We start from the raw sequence: 27,592 nt of genomic DNA on the forward strand, positions 1-27,592 counted from the left end.
TGTGAAGGGTAAATGTATTTAATTTTAGAGTCAAAAGCTCTCGATATAGAAGCACATACACAGCCATTAATCACAGCAACACATTACAAATACAGAAATAGAGCCATTCAAATCGCAAGTTGCTATGGCCTAGTTACATTGTTGGTGCCATTGCCCATTGTTGCCTTGTCAAATCGCCGGTGCAGTTTGTTCTTGAGATAGTAAGGGGTCTCGGAGAGTGCCGGAAGGAGGGAGTCTCATTACATTTGAGGACAAGTTCTGAAGATCATGTTCTGAGCATTCAAAGCCCAGAGATGTAATGATCGCAGGGAGATCAGGATTTCAGGCCCTGTCTCAGGGCGTCCTCAGTACTGCCTGATATGGGGAATTCTTACTGAGACTGCCAGGGATGCTTCCTGGCCTGCTTCCTGACACGTCAAGGGTCTGAGGGCATCTGTCAAAGGGGCTTTTAACCCAGCGTTACAGCTCGATCTTTCGGGAGGCCAGCACAGATCCCGTTATGGGATGTAATGAGGGTCAGCAGAATGAGACCATGCCAGAGGTGATCATCGAATCCCTATAGTACAGAAAGAGGCCATTCGGCCCATCGCGCCTGCTCTGACAACAATCCCACCCAGGCGCTATCCCCATAACATCCTGCTAGTCCCCCTGACACTAAGGGGCAATTTATCATGGCCAATCCACCTAACCTGCACATCTTTGGACACTAAGGGTCAATTTAGCATGGCCAATCCCCCTAACCTACACATCTTTGGACACTAAGGTTCAATTTAGCATGGCCAATCTACCTAACCTACACATTTTTGGACACTAAGGGTCAATTTAGCATGGCCAATCCACCTAACCTGCATGTCCTTGGATACTAAGGGGCAATTTAGCATGGCCAATCCACCTAACCTGCATGTCCCTGGATACTAAGGGGCAATTTAGCATGGCCAATCTACCTAACCTACACATTTTTGGACACTAAGGGTCAATTTAGCATGGCCAATCCCCCTAACCTGCATGTCCTTGGATACTAAGGGGCAATTTAGCATGGCCAATCTACCTAACCTACACATTTTTGGACACTAAGGGGCAATTTACCATGGTCAATCCGCACGTTTTTGGACACTAAGGGACAATTTAGCACGGCCAATCTGTCTCACCTGCACACCTTTGAACTGTGGGAGGAAACCGGAGCACCCGGAGGAAACCCACGCGGACACGGGGCGAATGTGCAGACTCCACACAGACAGTGACCCGAGGCCGGGAATCGAACCTGAATCCCTGGCGCTGTGAGGCGGCAGTGCTAACCACTGTGCCACCGTGAGATCTGAGAATCATTCGCTCCAACTGATGAGTAGATGTAACAGCTGATATAAAAAGCTGGTCGGGCAGATCATCCGGGTAAATAATCATTAATGTATGTGTAAAGTGTGGACAAACTGCTAAAAGGCGACTGCTTTCCAAGCGGGGTAGGAATGGAATATAAGAAGAGTGATATATTGCCGAGGGTGGGTGTGATTCACACGCAGTTTCTTTGGAATAATTGCTGAGTTTTGCCTCCGCCAGTTGCTGATTTCCAAGCTCTTTCTCTCTCTCCGCTCTCTCTCTAAAATCCGGGCAGCGGTATTATCGGGGGCAATGGTTTTGAGGACTTTCTGTGAGCTTCCTCCTTCAAACACAAGCTGCACTTCAGCATCAACCTCCTCAGCTTCAGGGACTTTGCTGTAAGAGAGAGAAGACAGTGCGGTCAGGGTGTAAACTTGTCTCTCCGCCACCTCACTGGATGACGCTGCGTAAATACCGCATTGAATTTGGAATTCCTACTTCACAGGGCTGCAAAACTGTTATTGTCTGTCTCAGTCCGCTCCACGCCTGCTGTTCAGGGTTTCCAATCCAGTCCTTAATCCATGGGTGAGATTTTCAGGTCCCCTCCCGGGCTCTCTTGTCACTTCCTGTGACTCTCTGTGGCCTGGTGCTGACTGACAGGGAGGCAGTAGCGCTGTGCTCTATCACTGGATCAGTAATCCAGAGACCCAGGGTAATAGGTTCAAATCCCAATAACAATCTGGAAGTCCAATGATGACCATGAAGCCATTGGTTTCCAAGGGAAACCTGCCATCCTTACCTGGTCTGGCCTACATGTGATTCCACAGCAATGTGGTTGACTCCTAATGGCCCTCTGAAATGACCTAGCAAGCCACCCCTATCCCGTCTGCTCACCCTGCTCTTCCGCTGCTACTGCTGAGAATGGGCCTTTGGGTTTTGAAATCATTGCTACCTGTTCTAAGTGGCTTGCCGTAGTCACGTGACCTCTGCCATGAGGGCCTCCTTCAGGCAGCCATCTTGGATTTTGTCCAAAATGTGGGTGGTTCTTAAACGCCCTCAGTTCAAGGGCAATTAGGGATGGGCAACAAATCATCATAGAATCATGATAGAAGCGTTACAGCACAGAAGGAGGCCATTCGGCCCATCGAGTCTACACCGACTTTCTGACAGAGTATCCTACAAATGCCCTCCCCACCTCACCCTATCCCCGTAACCTTACACATTTACCCTGCTAATCCCCCAACCTGCATATTTTGGGACACTAAGTGACAATTTAGCATGGCCGATCCACCTAACCTGCACATCTTTAGACTGTGGGAGGAAACCGGAGCATCCGGTTGTCCTGGCCAATGATGCCCAGATTCCATTGATTAAATCTAAAAAAGATTTATTAACATGAATCAGCTGTTATATTTGTAAACTATAGCAACATTTCTAACACTTTTTAAACAAAGGCACAACATTTGCCATCCTCCAATCTTGAGAGACAGGATCTACAGGCACTTAGAGACTGTCCCTGATTAGGGACAGTCAGCATGGCTTTGTGAGTGGAAAATCATGTCTCACAAATTTGATTGAGTGTTTTGAAGGGCTAGATGAGGGCAGTGCAGTTGATGTTGTCTGCATGGAATGAGCAAGGCTTTTGACAAGGTACCGCATGGTAGGCAAAAGGTTAAATCTCATGGGATCCAGGGTGAGGTTGCTAAATGGATACAAACTTGACAGAAGCCAGAGGGTTGTTTTTCAAACTAGAGACCTGTGACCAGCGGTGTGCCTCAGGGATCAGTGCTGGGCCCACTGTTATTTGTCATTCATATTAATGATTTGGATGAGAATTTAGTAGGTATGGTTAGTAGGTTTTGCAGATGACACCAAGATTGGTGGCATAGTGGACAGTGAAGAAAGTTATCTCCAATTGCAATGGGATCTTGATTAATTGGGCCAGTGGACTGACGAATGGCAGATGGAGTTTAATTTTGATAAATGCGAGGTGATGCATTTTGGTAGATTGAACCAGGGCAGGACTTACTCAGTTAATGGTAGGGCGTTGGGGAGGGTTACAGAACAAAGAGATCTAGGTGTACATGTTCATAGCTCCTTGAAAGTGGAGTCACAGGTGGACAGAGTGGTGAAGAAGGCATTCGGCATGCTTGGTTTCATTGGTCAGAACACTGAATACAGGAGTTGGGACGTCTTGTTGAAGTTGTACAACTCATTGTTAAGGCCACACTTGGAATACTGTGTACAATTCTGGTCACCCTATTATAGAAAGGATATTATTAAACTAGAAAGAGTGCAGAAAAGATTTACTAGGATGCTACCGGGACTTGATGGATTGAGTTATAAGGAGAGGCTGGATAGACTGGTACTTTTTTCTCTGGAGCGTAGGAGGCTGATGGGTCATCTTATAGAGGTCTATAAAATAATAAGGGGCATAGATCAGTGAGATAGTCTTTTCCCAAAGGTAGGGGATTCTAAAACTAGAGGGCATAGGTTTAAGGTGAGAGGGGAGAGATACAAGAGGGTCCAGATGGGCAATTGTTTCACACAGAGGGTGGTGAGTGTCTGGAACAAGCTGCCAGTGGTAGTAATAGAGGCGGGTACAATTTTGTCTTTTAAAAAGCGCTTAGACAATTACATGGGTAAGATGGGTATAGAGGGACATGGGCCAAACCCGGGCAATTGGGACTAGCTTAGGAATTTAAAAACATGGACAAGTTGGGCCGAAGGGCCTGTTTCCATGCTGTAAACCTCTGTGACTCTCTGACTAAACACAATTCATTGGAAAGTGGAAAGTGCCTTTGGGCGTTTCATGTAAAGAACATTTGATGTTAACATATTGAAATTGATCTTTTGTTTTTACAGTGTTTCATTGAAGTATTTCTGCCCATTTTGCAAACACAGCCTCTTGAATAACAACACGCATTTCTATAACGCCTTCAACATGTTAAAACAACGTTGGACACCTCAGACGGGAATGGTACAGGGAGGCAAATTGGAGATGTTAGGATAGAGCTATCTTGTAAGGATCAAGGGAGAAAGAAACTTGGCAAAGTAGAGGGATTCAGGGATGGATTTCCAGCTTTTAGGACCTGGGCTGCTGAAGGCATGGGATTGGTCAAAACAGAGAGCGGGGTTTGGGGGGGTTTGGGGGGTTCGGGGGGTGGGGGAGTGGGGGGTGGTGGGGTGGGGTACAATGGCTGAAATTGGAGGGGCGCCAACCAGAGGCCACCCGTACAAAATGCTCAAGAAACCCTGTCAGGGGTTCAGAAGAAACTTATTTCACCAAAGAATTAAGAATGTGTAACTCGATGCTGTGTTCTATTGTTCGGCGTTTGGTTATGTCTGACTGTTGACTCTTATTGGCGCTGTGCGATTAGTCACTCCTGGCTGCGGCCACTTCGTCATAGAAACGGAGGTGAGGCGTGCAGCTGTGACATTTATTTATTACTGTCATGAGTCTGCTTATATTAACACTGCAATGAAGTTACTGTGAAAATCTCCGAGTCGCCACACTCCGGCGCCTGTTTGGGTACACTGAGGGAGAATTTAGCACGGCCAATGCACCTAACCAGCACGTCTTTTGGATTGTGGCAGGACACCAGAGGAAACCCATGTAGACACGGGGAGAACGCGCAGACTCCGTACAGACAGTGACCCAAACTGGAAATCGAACCGGGGTCCCTGGCGCTGTGAAGCAGCAGTGCTAACCACTGTGCCACCGTGCCGTCCCTCAGACTTCTGAATGGACCTACCCTGCATTAAGCTGATCCTTCTCTACACCCTAGCTCTGACTGTAACATTACATTCTGCACCTTTTCCTTTCCTTCTCTATGAACGGTATGCTTTGTCTGTATCGTGCGCAAGAAACAATACTTTTAATTGTATCCCAATACATGTGACAATGACAAATCAAATGGAAAATCCTCCATCAGCTTCTGTACGCTGCCCATCTCCAGCCAGAACGGAAAAAAACAGTTTGGATCAGGATTTTTATTTTCTTGAAATAAACTGTCTGTGTGGAGTCTGCACGTTCTCCCCGTGTCTGCGTGGGTTTCCTCCGGGTGCTCTGGTTTCCTCCCACAGTCTGAAAGACGTGCTGGTTAGATGCATTGACCATGCTAAATTCCCCCTCAGTGTACCCGAACAGTCGCTGGAGTATGGCGACTCGGGGATTTTCACAGTAGCTTCATTGCAGTGTTAATGTAAGCCTAATCAATAAACTAAATAAACTGATGGCAGCAAGGAAGAAGCTGTTCTTGAATTGGTTGGTATGTGATTTCAAACTTTTGTATCTTTTTCCTGAAGGTGAATTAGGATTAGAATTAGAAACCCTACAGTACAGAAGGAGGCCATTCGGCCCATTGAGTCTGCACCGACCACAATCCCACCCAGGCCCTGTTCCCGTAACCTTCATTTACCCTGCTAATCCCCCTGACACTAGGGTCAATTTAGCATGGCCAATCAACCTAACCCGCACATCTTTGGACTGGAAGAGAGAATGTCCGGGGTGCGTGGAGTCCTTGATTATGCTGGGCTGCTTTCATGAGGCTGCAGGAAGTGTAGACAGAGTCATAGACTCATAGAGGTTTACAGCATGGAAACAGGCCCTTCGGCCCAACTTGTCCATGCCGCCCAGTTTTTACCACTGAGCTAGTCCCAATTGCCCACATTTGGCCCATATCCCTCTATACCCATCTTACCCATGTAACTGCCTAAATATTTTTTAAAAGACAAAATAGTACCCACCTCTACTACTACCTCTTGTTGGCAGCTTGTTACAGACACTCACCACCCTCTGTGTGAAAGAATTGCCCCTCTGGACCCTTTTGTATCTCTCCCCTCTCACCTTAAACCTATACCCTCTAGTTTTAGGAAAAGAAGTTGACTGTCTAGTTGATGGATGGGAGGCTGGTTTGTGTGATGTGAATTGAGGGAATCAGAATCCCAGTTGCTCAGACTCGGAGCTTGTGCTGGTTTGGGCTTTCTGAACTCCTTCTTGCTGTTTTGTGAATCTGTTGGTGACATGGCTGCAGTACCGAGGAGGGACTGGTGGCGGTGCTGCTGAGTTGGACAGCATGGTCTTTGTCGATGCCACTAGGCCGGATCCAAGTGGCATTGCAAAGATTCTTGATTCTATTTGGGAATCAGGAAATGAGCCAAAATGACGAGGAGTCACGGGGAAAGGAGTCTTATCTCCTAATGTCCTGAGTGCTTTAATCTCCTTCCTGTACTTAATGACCTACTGTGTACAAAATCATTCTTCAATCAGGGATTGTAATCTTGGGTGAAGAGTTTGCAAAGTGCTCCATCTACTGGCTTGGATACAAATTACAATTACCACCTGTTGAGTTTGGACCTCGCTTCAGGAAGGATGATGGATGACTCAACCTTGGAGAGGGCACAGAGGAGATTGACTAGAATGGTGCCAGCGAATGAGGGCTTCAGTTAATGTGGAAAGACTGGACAAACTCAGGGGGCCATTGTTTGTGTGGCGTTTGCATGTTTTCCCCATGTCTGCATTGGTTTCCTCCCACAGTCCGAAAGATGTGCAGGTTAGGTGGATTGGCCATGCTAAATTGTCCCTTAGTGTTCAAAGATGTGTAGGTTAGGTAGATTGGCCATGCTAAATTGCCCCTTAGTGTCCAAAGATGTGCAGGTTAGGTGGATTGGCCATGCTAAATTGCCCCTTAGTGTCCAAAGATGTGCAGGTTAGGTGGATTGGCCATGCTAAATTGTCCCTTAGTGTTCAAAGATGTGCAGGTTAGGTGGATTGGCCATGCTAAATTGCCCCTTAGTGTCCAAAGATGTGTAGGTTAGGTGGATTGGCCATGCTAAATTGCCCCTTAGTGTCCAAAGATGTGCAGGTTAGGTGGATTGGCCATGCTAAATTGTCCCTTAGTGTCCAAAGATGTGTAGGTTAGGTGGATTGACCATGCTAAATTGCCCCTTAGTGTCCAAAGATGTGCAGGTCAGGTGGATTGGCCATGCTAAATTGTCCCTTTAGAGTCCAAAGATGTGCAGGTTAGGTGGATTGGCCATGCTAAATTGTCCCTTAGTGTCCAAAGATGTGCAGGTTAAGTGGATTGACCATGCTAAATTGCCCCTTAGTGTCCAAAGATGTGCAGGTCAGGTGGATTGGCAAAGCTAAATTGCCCCTTAGTGTCCAAAGATGTGCAGGTTAAGTGGATTGGCCATGCTAAATTGCCCCTTAGTGTCAGGGTGACTAGCAGGGCAAATGTGGAGTTCAGGGCCTGGGTGTTTTTGGTGGCGGCTCAATGGGCTGAATGGCCTCCTTCTGCACTGTACGGATTCTGTGATAAATAGAGTTTTGTGAAACCACGCGTGGGCTTCGATTGGGTTTGAAGGGGGGCGTGAGGAGGGTTGGGTTTACACAGTGAGGTAGTGCGCTCTGCTCGGTAGGACGCAGACTCAACGGCAAATCTGAAAAGGGGGATTGGATAAATCCAGCAAAGGGAACAATTTGTAGGGCCACAGGAAAGAATAGGGGAGGCTGTGTGGCACAGTGGGGTTAGCGTCCCTGCCTCTGAGCCAGAAGCTCTGGGTTCCAGTCCCACCCCAGGACTTGATGGCCAAGGAAGGTGCGTTCATAACAGGTTGAGTGTCAACCTGTAAATCCTTCCAAACCCGCCAATGGCTGGCGGTAAGAGCGGGAGAGACTCCTGGTCAGCCGTGTGATAGAAAGATATTGGAGCCTCCACCATCACTGTCCGTAGCTCCAGACAAGTGGATATATGTAAAAGTATCTGTCACCTGTGATACCTTGAAAGGAAGGACAATGACCAAACAGGGTGGCTACAGAACTATTTACTAACAGAATAACTATCTATCGAGAGCGAGAATGATGTTACGGATACCTCTGACTCCAGTTTCTGGGCTCCCTGGGAGATCCCACACTTAGCCCCAGGATTTGCGTGCCTCGACCCAGTTGGCCGGATGGGTCACATGATCCTCCAAAGTCCCACCCCTTAAGGGAGCTCGCTACTGCATTCCCACGGCAACGCAGGCTCCTTGCGGGGGACGGGCTGGCCGGACGGTTGGCTTGGATCAGATTGGTGCCAACAACATGGGGTGGGATTCTGCCCGTTCTTGCTGGGGGTGGGATTGGGAGCTGCCTCTTTGCCCACCCGTGGTGGAGGTCGTGTGGGTCACACCCGCCTGTTAGAATGTAACCGATGATAACATTGGATCTGTTGTGGTGTGACCAATGGGAACAAGCTGTAAGAGTCAGCTGACCCAGCAAACCATGTAACCAATGACAGAATGATGTGATGGTCAGCTGACCATGAGAACCTGCTGGGAACTGTGGGGAACTGGGAATGGCCCAGGGCGAGGCCCCAAGTTTGGGGTAATGAAGTTTTTTTATTAAACCGTTTCTTTGATTTATAATTTGGAGTAAGTTTTGTTATATTTTTATTGTCTACACTGGAAGAGTTCCTTCTCGATCAACACTGCCCCCCAGCAGAGAAACTAAAGGTGGCAAAGGAGGAGAGGGTGGCAGGGGTACAAATTGGTTCGTTCTTCAAAGAGCCAGCACCGACTGATGGGCTGAAAGGCCACATTCTGTGCTGTATGATTCTCGGACTTTTCCGAGCCGGTGGTCCGAATTTCCTTCAGACAGGTTTGGAGTTGGGATGAGGAGGGAAAGTCCAGCCTTGTGGACCTTTGGAATTCGATAAGCTCCCAGAGACGGAGCAGGAAGAGAGGTGGGTGCTTTCGGTGCTCCCTCCTCCTCCGTGGAAGGTGCTGACTGTAGCAGAGGAATATCCCTCACTACCAGCGACCCTCCAGCCCCTCACCCAGCTGGCCATTCTTCCTCAGTGGGTCTAGACAGGGGAGGTAGCGGTGTGGTCAATTCGTTGGGCTCGAGGGCACCTCAGATCCTGCGTAAAAGCTGGTAAAGGAATAGGATGGGGTGTTGAGGGAGAGGGTGTCAGTTCCTGAGGTTCAGAGGTGGCAGGCTCCGCCCCATTCAGAATCCAGCAATTTGAGTTCTAATCCCAATCCTGCAGGATTGAATTCAGGAAGTCTGGTCTCTTTGGAGCTCTTTCCTTTGATGGGATTTGGGGCCAACATTTATTAGAAACCATAGAATCCCTACAGTGCAGAAGGAGGCCATTCGGCCCATCGAGTCTGCACCGACCACCATCCCACCCAGGCTCTGTCTCTGTAACCCCACATATTTACCCTGCTAATCCCCTGACATTAGGGGTAATTTAGCCTGGCCAATCAGCCTAACCTGCACATCTTTGGACTGTGGGAGGAAACCGGAGCACCTGGAGGAAACCCACGCAGACACGGGGAGAACGTGCAAACTCCGCACAGACGGTGACCCAAGGCTGGGAATCGAACCCGGGTCCCTGGCGTTGTGAGGTAGCAGTGCTAACCACTGTACCACCGTGCTGCCCTTAATAGGGAAATGCCCATCCCTAATTGCCCTTGAACTGAGTGGCTTGCTTGGCTATTTGAGAGGCAGTTAAGAGTCTGCAGTCACATGTAGGCCAGACCAGGTAAGGACGGTAGATTTCCTTCCCTAAAGGACATTCGTGAACCAGATGGGTTTTTACAACAACCAATGTTAGAATAGCTTCAAATTCCAGATTTATTAATTCAATTTAAATTCCACCAGCTGCCATGGTGGGATTCGAATCCGTTTCCATAGTAGCCATCAGCCTGTCTCTCTGTTTAATGGCCCTGCCATCCATCTCTCTCTCTCTCTCTCTCTGTCTCTCTCTCTCGCAGACTCTCGCCCCCACGTTGGGATTTAAAGCCCAGCATCCCACAATGGTTAGCACTGCTGCCTCACAGCGCCAGGGACTCGGGTTCGATTCCCGGCTTGGGTCACTGTCTGTGCAGAGTCTGCACGTTCTCCCCGTGTCTGCATGGGTTTCCTCCGGGTGCTCCGGTTTCCTCCCACAGTCCAAAAGACGTGCTGGTTAGGTGCATTGGCCATGCTAAATTCTCCCTCAGTGTACCCGAACAGGCGCTGGAGTGTGGCGACTCGGGGATTTTCACAGTAACTTCATTACACTGTGACACTAATAAATAAACATAAACTTAAACTCTCTCTCTTTGTCTCTCTCTCTCGTGCTCTCTCACACCCTCTCACTCTCTCTCTCTCTGTCTCTCTCTCTCTTGCTCGCTCTCGCACTCTCACTCTCGCTCTCGTTCTCTCTCTATGATAAAGATGGATTACTGCGGATGCTGGAATCTGAAACAAAAATAGAAAATGCTGGAAAAACTCAGCAGGTCTGACAGCATCTGTGGAGAGAGAATACAGCCAAGTCGGCTCTCCACAGATGCTGTCAGACCTGCTGAGTTTTTCCAGCAGTTTCTGTTTCTGTCTCTCGCTCTCTCTCTTGTCCTCTCACACTCCCTCTCCCCATCTCCATGGTCGGATTTGAACCTTACACCACCATCTCCCCATAATGAATGCTGTCCTCCTTTGTGTTTGCCCTCTGACCTCCCACGTGTCTGACCTTCCACATGTTTAGCCTTTGACCTTCCATATGTTTACCCTCTGACCTCCCACGTGTTTGCCCTCTGACCTTCCATATGACCTCCCAGCTGGCTGGTGGTCTGACCCTCACATGTCTAACTTTTAACCTCCCCGCTCCCGCCACTGACCACCCACTGCCCCATTTACTTGCCCTCTGACCTATCGAGGAAACCGACTGCGCCAGTCACTACAAACCACTGAAGTGGCTTGCCATTGGTTCTCTCAGAGTCCAGGCTGTCTTTAAGTTGTGTGGTGAACCATCGTTGGTTCCCACTGGATAGTGCTGAGCCAGGGGCTGGCCAGTACTACAAGGATGTACATATGTTACTGTTGGGTTGTGCTATTGTTGCTGTTGGGGTTAGGGTGGGGTTGTTACACCTTTGTACTGTAGTGTTGTGGCACATCCCAGTCGGGCTCCGCCTCCTGGGAGAGGTATAAGAGTCCCTGCTCTGGCTGGGACCCCTTCAGTCTGGGATAGTGTATATAAGTTCTGGTAGCTTCGTTACAGTAAATAAAAGCCTTTCATTTACTGAGCTTCAAGCCTTGTGTTTGAATAGCGCATCAAGTTGCTATTGGCTGTCTCCATTACCTCCATGAGTTGTTGAGTTGGGGCAGCGGAGACAGTGGCCTTGCTTCTTCCTGCAGCACAGAATTTTCCCACCTGCAACAAACAACAGACACTGAAGGATGTACAAACATTCATAGACACAGACCTCCCACCCTCTGCACAGACTGACCCCTTGCCCACACTCCATGCCCTTAACTTGCCCCCTCCTCCCCATGCCACCCCATACTGCCTGCTCACCCCTCCCTTCTGCCACTATTGTTGAGAATGGGCCTTTGGGTTTTGACATCGTTGCTGCCTGTCCTAAGTGGCTTGCCATAGTCACATGACCTCTGCCATGAAGCCCTCCTTCGGGCAGCCATCTTGGATTTTGTGATTGGTTCTTTAATGCCCTCGGTTGAGGGGCAATTAGGGATGGGCAACAAATGTTGGGCCGAGCCAGTGATGGCCACGTCCCAGGAATGAATAAGGACTTGACACACGATGGACCATAGTCTTTAAGCTTGTTTAACACCGGGGGTTAATCAGCCTTCCTTTGGGATTCTACAAGGTTCTGTATCCTTGCTTTTGTGGTAAATATCAACGATTTGGGTGCCTGGATTTTAAGTTTGCAGTTGATACAGCCACTGGCTGTGCGGTTGATCGTTAGGGAGTTGGAGACTGAAAAGAGAGGTTATCAATGGTGGACAGGTCAGGTGGACAGAAAAGTAGCCAATGGTATTTCATCTGGGCAAGTCTGAGGTAAAGTTTTTGGAGGGGACAACATAGCGAGGGAACAGAATGTTGTCCTTGGAGGATAGAGAGCTGAGAGGAGATGTGACAGAGGTCAGAGAGGTTTACAGCATGGAAACTTTGGCCCAACTTGTCCATGCCGCCTTTTTTTTAAACCCCCAAGCTAGTCCCAATTGCCCGCATTTGGTCCACATCCCTCTATACTCATCTTACCCATGTAACTGTCTAAACGCTTTTTAAAAGACAAAATTGTACCTACCTGGGCGGCACGGTAGCACAGTGGTTAGCATAGGTTATAGGGATTAGTGGGTAAAATATGTAGGGATATGGGAGTAGGGTCTGGGTGGGATTGTGGTCGGTGCAGACTTGATGGGCCTAATGGCCTCTTTCTGTACTGTAGGGTTTCTATGATTCTATGATTAACCTCTACTACTACCTCTGGCAGCTTGTTCCAGACACTCACCACCCTTTGTGTGAAAGAATTGCCCCTCTGGACCCTTTTGTATCTCTCCCCTCTCATCTTAAACCTATGCCCTCTAGTTTTAGACTTCTCTACCTTTGGGAAGAGATGTTGACTATCGAGCTGATCTGTGCCCCTCATTATTTTATAGACCACTATAAGATCACCCCTCAGCCTCCTACGCTCCAGGTGTTCAAAGCCTCGAGGGACCTGGGCAGATGTGGATCCTTCCACATCGGCGGAAGGATTGCAAATGCCAGGATGCCAATTTGAGGACATTGGCGAAAGAAGCAATGGTGAGACGGAGGGGTAACTTTTTCACACGGGAGGTGGTCAGGGTCGGGAACGCGCTGTCCAAGAGTGCGGTGCAGACAGGCTCAATCCAGGCTTTCGAGAGGGAATTGGATTGTCATTGGAAAAAGGAAGAGTGGGCAGGGTTTTGGGGAAGAAGGCAGAGGGAAGGGCATGAGGAGAGCTAGCATTGATACTAGCGCACTGCCAGCTGTTTGATTGGCTCTCCCAGAGGCAGGACGTCCTTCCCGATGGGGCAGAAGGCTCATCCCAAGTCAATCAAAGGTCGGGTGGCTGTTAAGTGGCTGAGGGGGCAAACTGGCCAAGGGAGGGTTGGGGAAAATGATTCACCCTTGACCTTTACCCCAGTGGTAAATACCCTGACCTTTACCCCATTTACCATAATACCAAATTCATGTCTGTTTCATTACCACCTCCCCGTGCTCCAATCACAGTTCAGTTCCGTTTGATGTAAGAGTGGGGGGAGGTTCAGTCATTACGGGGGTTGTAGAATCATAGAATCCTACAGTAAACAAGGAGGCCATTTGGCCCATCGAGTCTGCACCAACCACTATCCCAACCAGGCCCTATCCCCATAACCCAATGCATTTACCTGAACCAGTCCCCCTGACACTAAGGGGCAATTTGATCATTGCCAATCCACCTAACCCGCACATCTTTGGACTGTGGAAGGAAACTGGAGCACCTGGAGGAAACCCACGCAGACACGGGGAGAACGTGCAAACTCCACACAGTCACCCAAGCCGGGAATCGAACCCGGGTCCCTGGCGCTGTGAGGCAGCAGTGCTAACCACTGTGCTGCCGTGTAAAGTTAATGTAAAAACAAACATGTTTCTGTTGGACGTATAACTGGGTGAAGGAGTCATTGAGTGAGTCACCAGTTGACCAAGTGTGGTTAAATACTGATCTCCATCCAAAGACATTTAACCAGGGCTGTGACTAAAGCAGCTCCTCTGAGCTGCTGCTATAATCACGCATTTAATGACAGGACGGCCTCTACCTTCCAGTTTCTGCGATGCCCCGATTCCCTTTGAGTAGATTTACCCACCAACCCCCCCCAACCCCGTGGAACTGTGATAAAGAGTCATTTCTGTCTTTGTGGTTTACACCGCTGATATCCGCTCCTCACTCGAGCCAGCGCTGACACGCTCAACATCAAACTAAACGACACAATGTTAGCGGGAGCGTTGCTGTAAGAACACGAGAAGATCATTAAACGCCAACACCCAGCCCTGCTGTTCAATCAGTCCCTGGTTGACCTGTATCCTAATGTCTTCTGTTTGCCTTCGCTTCAGAATCCTTCCTATCTTTCTCTCACAAGCTCAGTTTTGAGGTTTTCCATTAATCCCAATCTGCAACCTCAACAGCGTTTTTTGATTTTGATTTCATAGAATCATAGAAACCCTACAGTACAGAAAGAGGCCATTCGGCCCATCGAGTCTGCACCGACCACAATTCCACCCAGGCCCTACCTCCATATCCCTATATATTTTACCCACTAATCCCTCTAACCTACGCATCCCAGGACACTAAGGGGCAATTTTAGCATGGCCAATCAACCTAACCCGCACATCTTTGGACTGTGGGAGGAAACCCGGAGGAAACCCACGCAGACACGAGGAGAATGTGCAAACTCCACACAGACAGTGACCCAAGCCAGGAATCGAACACAGGTTCCTGGAGCTGTGAAGCAGCAGTGCTAACCACTGTGCTACCGTGCTGCCCAATTTGATTTGATTTATTATTGCCACATGTATTAATGTACAGTGAAAAGCATTGTTTCTTGCGCGCTATACAGACAAAGCATACCGTTCATAGAGAAGGAAAGGAGAGGGTGCAGAATGTAGTGTTACAGTCATAGCTAGGGTGTGGAGGAAGATCAACGTAATGCGAGGTAGGTCCATTCAAAAGTCTGACAGCAGCAGGGAAGAAGCTGTTTTTGAGTCGGTTGGTACGTGACCCCAGACTTTTGTATCTTTTTCCCAACGGAAGAAGGTGGAAGAGAGAATGTCCGGGGTGTGTGGGGTCCTTAATCATGCTGGCTGCTTTGCCGAGGCTGTGGGAAGTGTAGACAGTGTCAATGGATGGGAGGCTGGTTTGTGTGATGGATTGGGCTACATTCACAACCCTTTGTAGTTTCTTGCGGTCTTGGGCAGAGCAGGAGCCATACCAAGCTGTGATATAACCAGAAATAATGCTTTCTATGGTGCATCTGTAAAAGTTGGTGAGAGTCGTGGCAGACATGCTAAATTTCCTTAGTCTCCTGAGAAAGTAGAGGCATTGGTGGGTTTTCGTAACTAGTGTCGGCATGGGGGGACCGGGACAGGTTGTTGGTGATCTGGACACCTAAAAACCTGAAGTTCTCGACCCTTTCTACTCCGTCCCCATTGATGTAGACAGGGGCATGTTCTCCTCTATGCTTCCTGAAGTCGATACTATCTCCTTCGTTTTGTTGACATTGAGGGAGAGATTATTGTCGCTGCACCAGTTCACCAGATTCTCCATCTCGTTCCTGTACTCTGTCTCATCACTGTTTTGGGGGAGAGTATCCCAGATTTTCACCCCTGTCTGAACGAAGAAGTGTTTCCCACCATCGTCCGAAAAGGCCCAGCACTAATTTCAAGGTTGTGACTCCTTGCTCTAGTTCTCCCAGAAACCCTGTCAACTCCATTAATCATCTCAAACACCTCAATCAAATCATGACTAAACTGGTTCCACTGACAGCACTTGCAGGGGGAGGGGGCGGTGTATTTTTATGGTAGTCTCATCATCCAGAGACTCAGGGTGATGCTGTCGGGATTCAGGTTCGAATCCCGCCACGGGCTGTGGTGGAAACCTGCAATTAGGAGTCTAATCATAGAATCCCTACAGTGCAGAAGTGACCATTCGACCCATCGAGTCTGCACCAACTCTCTGACAGAATATTTTACCCAGACCCTCTCCGCCACTCTATCCCTCTAACCTCACACATTTACCATGGCCAATCCACCAAACCTACACAACTTTGGACACTAAGGGGCAATTTAGCATGGCCAATCCACCCAACCTACACAACTTTGGACACTAAGGGGCAAGTTACCATGGCTAATCCACCTAACCTGCATATCCTTGGAGTGTGGGAGGAAACCCGGAGCACCCGGAGGAAACCCACGCTGACACGGGAAGAACGTGCCGACTCCACAGAGACAGTGACCCAAGGCCGGATTGAACCCGGGACCCTGGCGCAGTGAGGTGGCAGTGCCAACCACTGTGCCGCCGTGCTGACCATGAAACTGTTGTCAATTGTCATAAAACATCTGTTTCACTCATGTCCTTTAGGGAAGGAAATCTGCCCGGTCTGGCCTACATGTGACTCCAGAGTCACAGCGATGTGGTCAACTCTCAACTGTTCTCTGGAATGGAGGGCAGTCACAGACGGGCAATAAATGTGGGCCCAGCTGGTGATGCCCATATCCCATAAATGAATTTTTAAAAAATCTGCTTCCACCATCCGCCCTGGCACAATAAACCCCTTTTAATAAAATAGAAACGAAAGCCAAAACAGAGTCGGTGAGCTGGCTGATCTGTTGCTATTAATAATTAGGGGTGACCAAACGATGTTTTAAATACATATCCCGTGTGCACGATGTTACCTTGTACCTCTGCACTGCAAACAAAGGAAGGGCTGGATCCTAATCAACGTACAGATGTGTTACTGAAGATAAGATGGTGTTGAGGGAAAGAAACGTTTGACTTAACTTGGGTTTTTGGAGCTCGCTCTGTGAGCTGTGTCCGCCATTCCGCAGAGTAAACAAGATTGAGTTTGACGCCAGTTTCCCAACCGTAGATTTCCATGCTGAGTGTGAGATCCTTTGTATGCTTTGTTTCAGTTCAAAGACTTCATTTTAAGATATTTCTGCCAATGTAACTAACTATGCTAAACTTTAAAGCTAACTTGGCCACATTTTAAAACTCAGCCTGGGAATGCTGGGATGAGCTTGGAAGGTTGACTGCATTCTTTGAAAGTAATCCTGCAAGCAAGGCTGTCTCATGGCCACACAGCTGCCAATTCTTTATGAAAGTTTGAGACTATGGGCCCTATTTTACCATTTTCATTCTAAGTGCTGGGCGGACTTGAAACTGGGGGTGTTTCAGATCTGATTTTTAGACCCGTTCTCAGGCTCCTCCATACGCACTTTGCTTGAATAAATATCAGCGATCCTGAATCGCGCTGCAGAAGACTGTGGGCGGGGCTTAACGCGCCCAAAATCCTCGGCACTTCCAACCGCGCATGCGCTGAAAAGAAATGATAGAACGTGGCTCCCCTGCCATATCACTCCCGGACCGGACAATGCCTTCCCCTGGCCCCCACAGACATCGTCCCACCCCCACAATATTACTGACCCACTTATCCCGCCACTCCTTCTGCCACCCAGATTGATCGCGGGGCGCCTCCCCCCTCGGCCCCCCCCCCCACACACTGATCTCAGACAGAGTGGTAGCGGACCCCCCCCTCCCCCCTCACTGATCTCAGGCAGAGTGGCAGCGGACCCGCCCTTCCCCCTCACTGATCTCAGGCAGAGTGGCAGCGGACCCGCCCTTCCCCCTCACTGATCTCAGGCAAAGCGGCAGCGGACCCACCCCCCCTTTTCCCTCACTGATCTCAAGCAGAGTGGCAGCGGACCCCCCCTTCCCCCTCACTGATCTCAGGCAGAGTGGCAGTGGACCCCCCCCTCCCATCCCCCCACTGATCTCAGGCAGAGTGCCATTGGACACTCAGCACTTACCTCCTCACTAACTGGAGCATCCGAATCGGACTTATATGGAGCATGTCTGTATCGTGCCAATTCTGGACGGGCGAACATGGTGGTAAAAAGGGGGAAGTGTTGATAAGATTGGGCGTGCAGCCCATTAAATCAATTAAAATGCATTCCATCTCACCCGTTTTGGATGCGATCCCGATCGCGGCCATTTTTGGGCCTTGGTAAAGGGGGAACTGGCGCGGAGGCGGGCGCGGATTGTACTATTCACCTCACGCCCGACTTTACCAAGTCCTCGCGTCTGAAAACGGGCGCAACTTGATGGTAAAATCGGGCCCTGTGTGTGCCCGACAATTTCAATAGCTCAGATTGCCAATAACATATATTGTGCATTTCAGTGTGTGTGTTTTCGTGTTCAGTGTTCAGTCTTGTTTTTGAATTCAGTGAGCGTTCGAGATTAGCACGGGGCCTGGCTGTGAAGCCAGTCCCGAACTTTTCTTTCTTTTTGTTTCTGCTGTTTGAATTTTAAGTTTTATTCAATAAAGAAAATCACTTTTAAAAATTGTACCAAGTGCTGCCTACGTCTATTCTGAAGAATGAATGGACCCGACACTGAGATTAGGTTCTGCTCTCCCCTTACTGTAATAGCTGCCAGGCAAGAGGCTGAATCTTAACTCCCAAAAGTGTCTTTTCTCTTTTAAAACACTGTAAAATCTTTATTAACTGTGTAGGGAGTGGGAGGTGCTGGTTAATGCCGGTTAACATTGCCATTCTATGGGATTACCATCGCTGAAACCCCCACTATCAACATCTTGGGGGTAACCATTGACTAGAAACTGAACTGGACCCAGCCACATAAACACTGCCAGAGGAAGTCCGAGGCTGGGAATCCTGTGGTGAGTAACTCACGTCCTGACTCCCCAAAGCCTGTCCACAAGTCAGGAGTGTGATGGAATACTCTCCACTTGCCTGGATGGGTGCATCTCCAACAACACTCAAGAAGCTCAACATCATCCAGGACACAGCAGCCCGCTTGATTGGCACCCCATCCACTACCTCCAGCATCCACTCTCACCACCACCGATGTACAGCTGTGTGTGCCATCTACAAGTCACACTGCAGCAACTCACCAAGGCTCCTTAGACAGCATCTTCCAGACCCACGAGCAATACATGTGTAGGTTAGGTGGACTGGCCATGCAAAATTACCCCTTAGTGTCCAAAGATGTGCAGGTTAGGTGGATTGGCCATGCTAAATTACCCCTTAGTGTCCAAAGATGTGTAGGTTAGGTGGATTGGCCATGCTAAATTGTCCCTTAGTGTCCAAAGATGTGCACGTTAGATGAATTGGCCGTGCTAAATTGTCCCTTAGTGCCCAAAGATGTGCAGGTTAGGTGGATTTGCCATGTACGGGGTTAGGGAGATAGCACGGAGAGGGGGGCTTGGGGTACACTGTTGGAGAGTCGGTGCAGAATCAATGGGCTGAATGGCCTCCTCCCTTACTGTAGGAATTCTATGGCAGCAGACACAAGGAAACACCACCACCTGGAGGTTCCCCTCCAAGCCACTCACCATCCTCTCTTGGAAATATATCGCCGTTCCTTCACTGTCTCTGGGTCAAAATTCTGGACCTGCCTCCCTAACAGCACTGTGGGTGTAGCTACACCTTGGACTGCTGCGGTTCAAGAAGGCGGCTCACCACCACCTTCTCAAGGGCAATTAGGAATGGGCAAAGTCCCACAAGAGATTAGTGTGTAAAATTAAAGCACATGGGATTGGGTGTTGTGTATTGAGATGGAAAACTGGTTGGCAGACAGGAGAGAAAGAGTAGGAATAAATGGGTATTTTTTCGAATGGTGGGCAGTGACTAGTGAGGTACCGCAGGGATCAGTGCCGGGACCCCAGCTATTCACAATATATATTAGTGATTTAGATGAGGGAACTAAATGTGATATCTCCAAATTTGCAGCTGACACAAAGCTGGGTGGGAGTTTGAGTTGTGAGGAGGATGCAGAGATACTTCAGTGTGATTTGGACAGGTTGTGTGAGTGAGCAAGGCAGATGCAGTATAGTTTGGATAAATGTGAGGTTATCCACTTTGATAGCAAAAACAGGAAGGCAGACTATTATCTGAATGGCTATAAATTGAGGGAGGGGAATGTGCAAAGTGATCTGGATGTCCTTGTACACCAGCCACTGAAGGTATGTATTCAGGAGCAACAGCCAGTGAGGAAGGCAAATGGTATGTTGACCTTCATAGCGACCTCGTGGGCAGGAGAGTGCTTCTGATGAGCTCAGGGGACCCCCAAAGAGGGTGCCCCCTCCCCTTGGCTGATGCTCGCTAGCCCAGTGAAAGCCGCCAGGCTCCCTTCTTGATGTGGCACAGGTAAGGCCAAGATAAGGCACTTAACTGACAATGAAGTGGCCAATTATGGGGGCCTCAATATACCCAAGAGTGGGGAGGCTGCCCATCACCTCATTCCCTCCCCTCCGCCAAAACATATGTGGCAGGTCGGAGGGGTGTGGGGAGGGAGTGGGCTGGCCGCCCTTCTCCTTTTACCCTCCCATCCCGGACTTACAAACCTGCCCACTCGCCACCCCAACCTCCCCCGACCTCCCTCGCTGGAAGAAGCATGTCCTGCCATCACCCCTCCCCCCACGGCCCCCCTCAGCTTCAGCCAGAGTCAGTCCAGGGGAATCTGAATGAGCCCCAGAATCTCCTTCTTCAGAAACACGGTGAATGATGTGTAATTTTCTGCCTGAAGGGACAATGGAAGCAGATTCAGTCACAACCTCTGACAGGCAACAGGATTATGGGAATTGAACAGGTGAATGGAACTAATTAAACTGCTCTTCTCAAGAGCTGGCACAGGACTGATGGGCTGAATGGCCGCCAGTGCCGTCTCCAGGTTGTGATGGGTAGATTTCCAATTATTGGCCATGGTAAATTGCCCCTTTGTGTCGGGGATTAACAGGGTAAATATGTGGGGTTACGGGGATAGGGCCTGGGTGGGATTGTTGTCATTCTCGATGGGCCGAATGGCCGCCTTCTGCACTGTAGGGATTCTATGATTCTATATGAGGGAATCGAGGGTTATGGGGATAAGGCGGGAAAGTGGAGTTGAGGATTATCACATCAGATATGATCTCATTGAATGGCGGAGCAGACTCGATGGGCCGAATGGCCTACTTCTGCTCCGACGTCTTATGGTCGATCCTATGGCTGGACACTGCGACATGGCGGCACGGTGGCACACTGGTTAGCACCGCTGCCCCACAGCACCGGGTTCGATTCCCGGCTCGGGTCACTGTCTGTGTGGAGTTTGCACATTCTCCCCGTGTCTGCGTGGGTTTCCTCCGGGTGCTCCGGTTTCCTCCCGCACTCCAAAAATGTGCAGGTTAGGTGGATTGACCATGTTAAATTGCCACTTAGTGTCAGGGGGACTAGCGGGGTAAATGCATGGGGTTACGGGGATAGGGCCTGGGTGGGATTGTTGTCGTTCTCGATGGGCCGAATGGCCTCCTTCTGCACTGTAGGGATTCTATGATTTCAAATTTGCTTGGCCGGGAGGTCTACTTTCTGATCACCATGGTAACCGCCCACAGCAGTTGACTGACTGGCTCCTTCATCGCCACCAGCACTAAGATGAAATGGGTTTGTAAATATTACTTTAGTACAAAGGAAACAAGTTGCAACATCTTGTGGTTGATGTCCCCTCTGTAGAGAAAACCGCACCCAGAAAGAAAATCCTTTCTCACTTGCGGTTTCTCCTCGGACAGGTTTCTTTCAGGCTCTGCCAGATACAGTGGATGTCAATCCCCACCCACGATGCCGAGCTCCCTACACTCCCACATGACCAGCAGGAAGAGATAAGGCTCCAGTCCTGACAGGGGTTGGTCTTTCCTCCGCCCTCCTGTAAAGCTGGCGAGGGTGTGACCTTTTGCCGTACTGGAACAGAAAGGGAAAGCGTCGCTTTGCGAGTGAGAACTTGCACTGGGAAAGCACCGGTCATGTCCCCAGGACATCTCAAAGCACGTTGCAGCCTAGCCAACATTGGGTAACGTGGCAGACAAGTTTATGTGGCAGATGGATTTTAATGCAGCGCGCTGGCACAGTGGTTAGCACCGCTGCCTCACAACGCCAGGGTCCCGGGTTCAATTCCTGGCCTTGGGTGTCTGCCCGTGTGGAGTCTGCACATTCCCCCCGTGTCTGTGTGGGTTTCCTCCGGGTGCTCTGGTTTCCTCCCACAGTCCAAAGATGTGCAGGTTAGGTGGATTGGCCATGCTAAATTGCCTCTGAGTATCCAAAGATGTGCAGGTTAGGAGGATTAGCCGTGTTAAATTGCCCCTTAGTGTCCTAAAATATGCAGGTTAGGGGGATTAGTCATGCTAAATTGCCTTAGTGTCCAAAGATGTGTAGGTTAGGTGGATTGGCCATGTTAAATTGTTCTTTAGTGTCCAAAGATGTGTAGGTTAGGTGGATTGGCCATGCTTAATTGCCTCTGAGTATCCAAAGATGTGCAGGTTAGGAGGATTAGCCGTGTTAAATTGCCCCTTAGTGTCCTAAAATATGCAGGTTAGGGGGATTAGTCATGCTAAATTGCCTTAGTGTCCAAGGATGTGTAGGTTAGGGGAATTAGCCATGTTAAATTGTTCTTTAGTGTCCAAAGATGTGTAGGTTAGGTGGATTGGCCATGCTTAATTGCCGCTTAGTGTTCAAAGATGTGTAGGTTAGGTGGATTGGCCATGTTAAATTGCCCCTTTGTGTCCAAAGATGTGTAGGTTGGGGGATTAGTGGGGTAAATACATGAGGTTATGGCTTTTGTGGGATGCTCTGTCAGAGAGTCGGTGCAGCCCTGATGGGCCGAATAGCCTCCTTCTGCACTTCAGGGTTTATATGATTCCATGGTATGCACAGCAAGATCCCACAAACAGCAACCTAGATCCTCTATCTTTTAGTGATGTTGTTTGTGGGATAAATATTAGCCAGGACACGGGGGAAAACCAGCCCGCCCCTCTGCTCTAGTGCCGTGGAATATTTCCCATCCACCCGAGAGGGTAGGCGGAGCTCCGGCTTCACGCTCCCTTTACAACAGTGCAGCACTCCCTCAACACTGCGCTGGAGTCACGGCTGAGGGGAAGGTTCCGGAAACTGCTTAACAGGCTGACAGGCTGCAATGCGAGAGTGCCTGCCATGATTGTAGGCCGCTGTTGATGGATACAGGGTTTAATGGAGTCTCCCAAACCACCCGATGAGGGAGGGGATGTGGGGGGAGAATGAGGGAGAGGGAGAGGGTCAACCACGAATTCCAAACTGGTTTTCCGATCTCCAGCCACTGGAATTGTGTGGAGTAGGCTGCACACCCATCCTTATCTCCCACCTCCTCCAGCCCCAGAACTCTGCAAGGTTTGTGCCCTTCTCTTAATCACTCCACCATTCGCGGTTATGCATTTGGCTGCCTACAGGCCCTACGATCTGTCCACCTCACTACCTCCACCTCCCGGTGCAAGAACAGATTCAAACTTTTTGGGGACGCAAGGAAGTAAAATCTTTCTTTACGCGGGATGAGTGGGAGTGTCCTGGAACTCATTGCTCACGAGGGTGATGGATGTGGGGATTATCAATGATTCCCGCAGGAGTTTGGATGGGCTGTTGAGGGAAAACAAACCTGCGGGGATACGGGGATAGAGATACGGGGGCAGCACAGTGGTTAGCACCCCTGCCTCACACCCCCCCCAGGGACCCGGGTTTGATTCCACCTTGGGTCGCTGTCTGTGCGGAGTCTGCATATTTTCCCCATGGGTTTCCTCCGGATGCTCCGGTTTCCTCACGCACTCCAAAGACATGCAGGTTAGGTTGACTGGCCGGGCTAAATTGACCCGACTGTCAGGGAAATTAGCAGGGTAAATATGTGGGGTTACGGGAATAGGGACTGGGATTGTGGTCGGTACAGACTCGATGGGCCAAATGGCCTCCTTCTGCACTGTAGGGATTCTATGAGAGCGGGGTGGCGGGGAGGAATGGGACTGACTGTGTTGCACTACTGGGATCTGTCTTGGATTTGATGGGCTGAATGACTTCCTTCTACCAAGACCATAAGGCATAGGAGCAGAGGTAGGCCATTCGGCCCATCGAGTCTGCTCCGCCATTCAATGATATCATGACTGATCGGATGTGATAATCCTCAACTCCACTTTCCCGCCTTATCCCCGTAACCCTCGATTCCCTTACTGATTAAAAATCTGTCTGTCTCAGCCTCGAACATACTTAATGACCCGGCCTCTACATCCCTCTGCGGGAAAGAATTCCACAGATTCACTCCCCTCTGAGAGAAGAAATTCCTCCTCAACTCTGTCTTAACTGGGCGACCCCCTCACTCTGAGATTGTGCCCTCTGGTCCCAGACTCTCCCACAAGGGGAAACAACCTCTCAGCATCTACCCTGTCAAGCCCCCTGAGAATCCTCCATGTCTCAATAAAGTCGCCTCCCATTCTGTGCCGTTGTGACTGTTTAAGAAGCTCCTTGCTTCCTTGAGTAAGATTTTAGTCACTTGTCTGAATATCTGTTTAAAAATAAGGTGCCGCTCATTTCCGATGGAGATGAGGAGAAATGTTTTCCCTCAGAACGTGGTGAGTCTCTGGAACTCTTCCTCGAAAGGCAATGGGGGCAAAGTCTTTGACTATTTTTAAGGCAGGGCGAGAAAGATTTGTGCTCAACAAGGGGGGCGGAAAGATTATCGTGGGGTGGACAGAAACGTAGGGTTGCGGTTACAATCAGATCGGCCACTATCTTATTCAATGGGGGAGCAGAGCTGGAGGGGCCGAGTGGCCTATCCCTGTTCCTAATTTTTCTGTTGTATCTCCTCAGTGTGTTCAGTGGAGCGTTTCGATTGACAACACTCCTGTGAAGCATTCTGGGACGTGAATTTGTTGTCCCATGTCAAAGACACACTCAATAAAGTCTTTAAAAAACTGGAAACATCTAGGCCTTGGAAATCCAAATCCTTTCTCTGTGAAATGCCCCTATTTACAATGCAATGGTACCTTCTATGATTGTAGGCCGCTGATGATGGGTACAGGATTTAATGGACTCTCCCAAACAATAGGATGAGGGAGGGGGAGTGGGGGAGAATGAGGGACCAGCCCTCACCCGCCAGGTGGGAATATCCACAGAGGATAGGGTTAAAGTGAATCCTAAGGCGTTCTATAGGTATGTCAAGAACAGAAGGTTGGTTAGGGCAAGTTTAGGGCCAGTTATAGATGGCAGAGGGAAGTTATGTGTGGAACCGGAGGAGATTGGTGAAGCATTGAACCAATATTTCTCTTCGGTGTTCACGCAAGGGGACATGAATATAGCTGAGGAGGACACTGGGTTGCAAGGGAGTAGAATAGACAGTATTACAGTTGATAAGGAGGATGTGCAGGATATTCTGGAGGGTCTGAAAATAGATAAATCCCCTGGTCCGGATGGGATTTATCCAAGGATTCTCTGGGAGGCAAGAGAAGTGATTGCAGAGCCTCTGGCTCTGATCTTCAGGTCGTCGTTGGCCTCTGGTATAGTACCAGAAGATTGGAGGTTAGCGAATGTTGTCCCATTGTTTAAGAAGGGGAACAGAGACTTCCCCGGGAATTATAGACCGGTGAGTCTCACTTCTGTTGTCGGCAAGATGTTGGAAAAAATTATAAGGGATAGGATTTATAGTTATTTGGAGAGTAATGAATTGATAGGTGATAGTCAGCATGGTTTTGTGGCAGGTAGGTCGTGCCTTACTAACCTTATTGAGTTTTTTGAGAAAGTGACCAAGGAGGTGGATGGGGGCAAGGCAGTGGACGTGGTATATATGGATTTTAGTAAGGCGTTTGATAAGGTTCACCATGGTAGGCTTCTGCAGAAAATGCAGATGTATAGGATTGGGGGTGATCTAGGAAATTGGATCAGGAATTGGCTAGCGGATAGGAAACAGAGGGTGGTGGTTGATAGTAAATATTCATCATGGAGTGCGGTTACAAGTGGTGTACCTCAGGGATCTGTTTTGGGGCCACTGCTGTTTGTAATATTTATTAATGATCTGGATGAGGGTATAGTTGGGTGGATTAGCAAATTTGCTGATGACACCAAAGTCGGTGGTGTGGTAGACAGTGAGGAAGGGTGTCGTAGTTTGCAGGAAGACTTAGACAGGTTGCAAAGTTGGGCCGAGAGGTGGCGGATGGAGTTTAATGCGGAGAAGTGTGAGGTAATTCACTTTGGTAGGAATAACAGATGTGTTGAGTATAGGGCTAACGGGAGGACTTTGAATAGTGTGGAGGAGCAGAGGGATCTAGGTGTATGTGTGCATAGATCCCTGAAAGTTGGGAATCAAGTAGATAAGGTTGTTAAGAAGGCATATGGTGTCTTGGCGTTTATTGGTAGGGGGATTGAATTTAGGAGTCGTAGCGTTATGTTGCAACTGTACACAACTCTGGTGCGGCCGCACTTGGAGTACTGTGTGCAGTTCTGGTCCCCACATTACAGGAAGGATGTGGAGGCTTTGGAGAGGGTGCAGAGGAGGTTTACCAGGATGTTGCCTGGTATGGAGGGGAGATCCTATGAGGAGAGGCTGAGGGATTTGGGATTGTTTTCGCTGGAAAGGCGGCGGCTAAGAGGGGATCTTATTGAAACATATAAGATGATTAGAGGTTTAGATAGGGTGGATAGTGATAGCCTTTTTCCTCTGATGGAGAAATCCAGCACGAGGGGGCATGGCTTTAAATTGAGGGGGGGTAGTTATAGAACCGATGTCAGGGGTAGGTTCTTTACCCAGAGGGTGGTGAGGGATTGGAATGCCCTGCCAGCATCAGTAGTAAATGCGCCTAGTTTGGGGGCGTTTAAGAGATCCGTAGATAGGTTCATGGACGAAAAGAAATTGGTTTAGGTTGGAGGGTCACAGTTTTTTTTTTTAACTGGTCGGTGCAACATCGTGGGCCGAAGGGCCTGTTCTGCGCTGTAATGTTCTATGTTCTAAGATTATGTTGAAGGGGACAAAGTAGAAAGGGTCGAGAGCTTCCGGTTTTTAGGTGTCCAGGTCGCCTACAATCTGCCCTGGTCCCTCCATGCCGACACTATAGTTAAGAAAGCCCCACCAATACGTCTACTTTCTCAGGAGGCTACGGAAATTTGACATGTCCGCTACAACTCTCACCAATTTTTACAGATGCACCAATAGAAAGCATCTTTTCTGCTTTTATCTCAGCTTGGTACGGCTCCTGCTCTGACCAAAACCGCAAGAAACCGCAAAGGGTTGTAGACGTAGCCCAGTCCATCACTCAAACCAGCCTCCCATCCATTGACTCTGTCTACACTTCCCGTTGCCTCAGGAAAGCAGTCAGCATAATTAAGGACCCCACGCACCTGGGACATTCTCTCTTCCACCTTCTCCCGTCGGGAAAAAGATACAAAAGTCTGAGGTCACGTACCAACCAACTCAAGAACAGCTTCTTCCCTGCTGCCGTCAGACTTTTGAATAGACCTACCTTATATTAAGTTGATCTTTCTCTACACCCTAGCTATGACTGTAACACTACATTCTGCAGCCTCTCCTTTCCTTCTCTCTGAACGGTATGCTCTATCCGTATAGTGCGCAAGAAACAAGGCTATTCACTGTATACAAATACATGTGACAATAATAAATCAAGTCACCCAAAACGCAAAGCCAGGGATTAAACGAGTCATTGCCAGGGCTGTATGTTGTATTGTAGTTATTAATAAGTGTCACTGAGTTCATCTCACCATTCCCCCGCATGATAACTCCAGATGTACGGCACGATATTACTCACCTTTCATTTGTTTAACCCGAGCCTCACCCAGCGAGGAGAGGCAGAGAGTGAACAGCACCACACAGCACAGCAGAGGGAGAGTCCTCATTCTGACACTCTGACTCCTAATGGGAGAATGAGGCAGCAGGCAGGGCGAGA

General features: G+C 49.1%; 1 long non-coding RNA gene across 1 annotated transcript; it reads right to left on the reverse strand.

Moving 5' to 3' along the window:
• LOC144480341 (uncharacterized) lies at positions 1-27,592 on the reverse strand. Its single transcript, XR_013495651.1, has 3 exons — positions 27,455-27,592; positions 11,424-11,495; positions 1-1,710 (listed from the first exon to the last, which is right to left on the reverse strand). It is a non-coding gene; the product is annotated as an uncharacterized LOC144480341 (long non-coding RNA).

The sequence above is a fragment of the Mustelus asterias genome, chromosome 28 (genome assembly GCF_964213995.1).
Source record: "Mustelus asterias chromosome 28, sMusAst1.hap1.1, whole genome shotgun sequence".
In the NCBI taxonomy this organism is placed as follows: Eukaryota; Metazoa; Chordata; class Chondrichthyes; order Carcharhiniformes; family Triakidae; genus Mustelus; species Mustelus asterias.